Genomic DNA, 5,227 nt, shown 5'->3' with positions numbered 1-5,227 from the left:
TCACTATATATAGCTTCCTTTTCTTTCGGCTACCAACGTGGGAGTTTGTTCGTACACCAAATAATCTTCCTACAAACTAAGTTTCACATTACCCATTACCATTCATGAGCTAATTAGATATTAATTTTGTGCCGCCCACATTAACCGAGTATTAGTGATCAGCAAAGCCCACTAACTTTTTTTTATGTTTGTGTCTTCAAAGATGAGGGTAAATATACCAAACCGGCACATAGACGGGTAAAGGCACTAATACGGGATATATCACATTTACAACTTTATAGCTAAAATGACCACTTAATCAGAATTAACTTGTAGGAGTGCTTAAGATATATCACATTTACAACCTGATATGAAGATCAACATATTCTCTAAGTAAAACTTCTATCTTTGTGGCAGTTCATATCAATATGGACATTGAACAATCTTCGTAGAGAAGGCGACATACAGAGGAAACAGAACAATAGAACCCGATAAAACCTACCCGTATACGACTTCAAGAATTTATGAAACTAGCTACCCTGATATTATCCTTCCTTAGATAGAAACTTCATGCAAATCGGCGGATTCACACCTGACAAAGCTAGTATCGAACTAGGCAAGGTCCATATCCCGTCACCACAAATTAGTCCAGACGCTACAGCTGGTCCAAATGCATCGGCCTTGGCCTTGTTTATCTTTGTCCATACGAACAATATCAGGTTCCCGAGACACATATCAATCGCGAAATACGATCCAAGGTAGAACGGTATAGCCATTGCCATCGGAAGAGGAATATACTTTGCCTTGTTCTTTTCTACAGCATCCCTTACCGCATTGATAGCAATAGCTCCGAGGAAGAATACGCGGCAAAGGGTGAGACAATTCTTCGGTAGAGCTGAGAATCCTTCGACTTCCAAGATAGTCATGTTACGATAGGGGCCGGATACTCTGAACAGGGAATGCCTAAGTCATGGAAGGCCTTGTAGAAGAGCCAAAATACACAAGGAGAAATGATACATCCCATTGTTGTTCCGATCATTTGGCTTATGAACATGGACCTTGGAGAAGCTAAAGTCATGTAACTGGTTTTGAAGTCCTGCGTTAGGTCAGACGCAGTGGAGACTATGTTCATCATGACACCACAAGCAGCTAGAATCCCACAGTGAGTAGACCCCGCCCATGCCCCAATCGTGAAGATGGCTAGCTTTCCGTATGTGGATGCCAACGACCAGTCGGTGAGACCACATCCGTAAGCGTTGCAGAAGGCTAATACCGGTGCAAAAATGTATATCACGATGATGTAGTACCACCTAAGTTGATGGAAAATGTGTGGAAGCGTTATAGTGGAGAGGATGGCAATGCTAACGTAACCGGCTATCGAAACCCGTGTAGGGATTTGATCCTTTAGGAAAAGCTCGGTTCGTATGCGATCATCATAAGATAGAGGTGCCTCTGTAGGGGATGCACGGACACCAACAGGAAGGACAGACCCTGCTCTTTTCTCGCGGAATTGGCAATATATACAATATAACGTTCGTCCAAGTACTTTGATGAAGTTGTATAGGCCATCACCAAGGATCATGGCTATTGCTATAAAGACCTGAAATAGAAGAACATTATAGAAAAGCCATTAGCCTCATTTCAATTTTATCGAAGAGCTAATTAAACTACGTGTCATTTTGATTACGTACCCTGTAACCCTGTATACCGTGAAGACTGCTAGGACTTTGATCAGCAGGGTACCAATGACCTTTTCTGTCTTGAATAAGAGGCCACATTATACCCCAAGAAAGGATCGCTCCGACTAGCAACGATATGTTGATTAGATAAGGACATATCATCCCAACACCAACATATGTCGCCGAGAAGTCAAAATAAAACCTGGTTGATCAGAGAAATAAGTCAAAACATTATAATGATATATAGGAAGAAAGTTAATTATCTTGTGTAGAACAAGCACAAGTTGGGAGGACACATGTAGAGACAGATATAACAAGAAATATGCTTCCAAGTTAATGAATGAACACAAAACATCTATGTCGCTCGGACTCTTCCAAAAATGTCATTGGGTGTATATCAGATCCTCCAAAAGTAGTGCATTTTTAGAGGATCCGACATGGGTGCGACAATATTTTTGGAGATTCGAAGCAACATAGCAAAATAGCCTTTTTTCTGATATACATGCAAAAACATCAGATATTTGTTCATTAGAGTCCAAAAGGTTAATTAAACTTAGGACAACAGCATTTTTTAAGTTATTGAAAACGAATTGAAAACTTTATTTATAGGCTAATGATTCCAAACGCTTATTCAGTCTTTTCCAGTTGTTCTATTGTACACAAGTAAGCTCATCATGAATTCATGTTAATTGATGTGAGAAAAAAGTTGATATTACTTGAAAGTCAAACATACTTGTTCTCGTAGGCTTTGAGACCGAACGTGGGAAAATTCACGAATCCACAGCCATCAGCACCTGTGAAAAGCCACTGGAAGAAACACCACAAGAAACTGAAGGTGAAGAACTTTCCCAAAGCTTTTACTTGTTTCCTGCCCAGAGCAATTAGTACTGTAAGTACTATAATCTATAAGACTTAACGATCATTTAGTAAAATTCATACGAAATTAGAGACTCACTTGGCTAGCTTAGCTCCTTGTGGAGTATGGAAACTGTTGATCAGGTGAGCAGCTGCAGTGCCACTCGGATAAATAAGTTTGAAGTCTATGATCATAATCTGAAACATATTTACACTATCTCAAAAATGCAACTCATATGAACAAAATAAGAACAGTTCGCAGTGCTTTAAAAGTGAAAAGCGCAATAAAACAACAAGTTCCATGGGGCTTGAAGAGAAAAGCCACAAGTGAAGCCCACAATAATTCAATTGCAATTAATATAACTAATATCAACATCCAATATATAATAATGTCGATATTAATCCAGCTCCTCAAAATTGAGATACAAAGAAATGACCATTCGGATCACTTTTATGTCATTGTTTGATGCACACATTTCTATGAAGTTCATGGTTTCACTAGTGAAGCAATAATCCCTCGAATCGCATCACTTAAATCACTTTAAGTGGGAAAACGAGACCTTACTCTGATCAATAGTGAGCAATTCATTCCAAAACTACTTAAGGCCTTTAGAAGTGCCGTCATTGCACTAGAATTTAGAAACAAAGGCTGATTTAGGATTATAAAAAATGCAGCCTACTGAGTTTTGAATAAATTATACATATTAAGTTGATCTCTTAACACAAATACAGAATTTTAGCCAAAACTATTGGTTCTGTTGAACACGTAACCAAAACTCTAGCTCCGCCCTGGCTAGAAAATGTGTTCTACATATATATTAGAGATGTAATGCTGAGTGAAGAGTTTACCTTACGTAGGGGAACAACTGAGAAAAGTCCAAGAAAGCTAACAACAAAGAGAAAACCCATCATCCATCCCAAAGAAGGGTTCTTAACATTATTTGCAGCATTAGCTTCAGTTGACTGCTTAGCAACAACTTCGCTCATACCAAAAAGATAGTTTCCAAAACCTCCTGCTCACCAAACGTAAAATAAATGTAAATAAATAAAATAAGAGTTATTTAATTTTTAGATGCTTTTTATCACATTAATAATGCCTTGCCCAAGCAAGCGTGGCACGAATTTTAAAAGAATTTTTGGTGATTTCTTTTCATCTGTAAAATATTTGGAGAACAAAATTAGTGTTTGTGTTGATAGAAGGTGACAAGTACCCTCTGAAATAGTTCAGTTGCATGCAAACTGGCCTAAACACCATATTTATCAAGGAAAAAAAGGGAGAGTGCGCCAATTTGCAGCGTCACTCCTATACACTTCAAGATTCATTTTATTTGTTAAAAAGGAACAAGAAATGATATAGGTGAAGTGGTGGATGTAGAATTAATACCCACTGCTCTCAGCTTGAACTCTATGTCTAGTTATGTATTAAGTTCGATCTGTCGTTATGCTATAGAACTTCCTCCGTCTCAATTTATGTGATATAATTTGACTGAACACGGAGTTTAAGAAATAAAGAAGACTTTTGAATCTTGTGATCTAAAATAAGCCAAAGATATTTGTGGTTATAGATCATCTCATTGTAAAAGGTAAAGTTTAAAGTTAAATTGTTCTCAAATAAGAAAATGTATCATTCTTGTTGGGACAGACTAAAGAGAAAAGTGTATCACATAAATTGGGACAGAGGGAGTAGTTTGCAGTAAATTATACTTCTCTCTCCCAATTTATGTGATACTTTTCGATTCCTGTGATTCAAACTGTATGACTTTTGACCATCAATTTAAGGTGTATTATTTCACCAAATTGATATGAGAAAAGTTGCAACTTACTTTTCACGTAGTTTTCAAATATATAAACTTTAATCTGAAAATAATGAGTTAATCTAATCCAATTTAGCTTCACATTTTAGTCAAATTGACTCTCGAAAAACGAAAATTATCACATAAATTGGGACGGAAGGAATATATTTTGTAACGAATGAGTTAGCTCCCATTTGGACAAAGATTTGTTTTTTTAAAACTTTTTTTCAGAAAAGAAAATTGAAAACATTATTTGTTCATGGAGTTTGATTAGTTTTTGAAAAAAAATTCAATTTCCAAAAACTGGTTTGGGCCAGTCTTTTGGTGAATTTTTTTCTTTCCCGCACAAAACTTTAACTTTTTTCCAAGTAAAATGCATGTAAAATCACAACCTCAACTTGCATTATAAAAAAATAAAAAAAATAAAAAGGGAGTTTCAACACAACTTCAAAAAATCTTTTTTTTTTTTTTTAATTTCAACAAATCTATGTCCAAACGCTGGCTTAAAATTGAATTCAGATCTAGCCATATTAGTGATCTGGATATTATTATTCGATCTTTTCTCAATCTTTGTAATGTAAATCCTGATTGAAACAAATTTCTCGCATTTTTCTAATTTGTAACTCCACCAAAATCGGAATAATTATTTCAATATTCTAAGGCAATAATGATTCTGTCCTATGGAACTTCTAGTTTAATTGTGGAAAACGATCATCAACATTATTTTGTTGACCCCCACCACTTGCGGAGATAATAATTCATAACAAAGACTTTAAATTATAACTGTTACAAGTTTCCAGCTTGCCCAAGTGTGGATGAACTCCTCTACATTTCTCTCTCTCTATTTCCCCAAGTTCTTTCTTGGATGGGAAATATGCGTCATGATTAAAAACTAATGGTTGAGATTTAATTAACTAAATC

At 36.1% G+C, this 5,227-nt stretch overlaps 1 pseudogene; it reads right to left on the bottom strand.

Annotated features, from left to right (window-relative positions):
• Positions 1-280: 280 nt before the first annotated feature.
• LOC132617506 (probable metal-nicotianamine transporter YSL7) lies at positions 281-3,815 on the bottom strand (annotated as a pseudogene).
• Between the last annotated feature and the right edge of the window lie 1,412 nt (positions 3,816-5,227).

The sequence above is a fragment of the Lycium barbarum genome, chromosome 11, assembly GCF_019175385.1.
Source record: "Lycium barbarum isolate Lr01 chromosome 11, ASM1917538v2, whole genome shotgun sequence".
Lineage (NCBI taxonomy): Eukaryota > Viridiplantae > Streptophyta > Magnoliopsida > Solanales > Solanaceae > Lycium > Lycium barbarum.
Note: the sequence above shows the minus strand (reverse complement) of the source record. Positions and strands in the feature narration are given on the sequence as shown.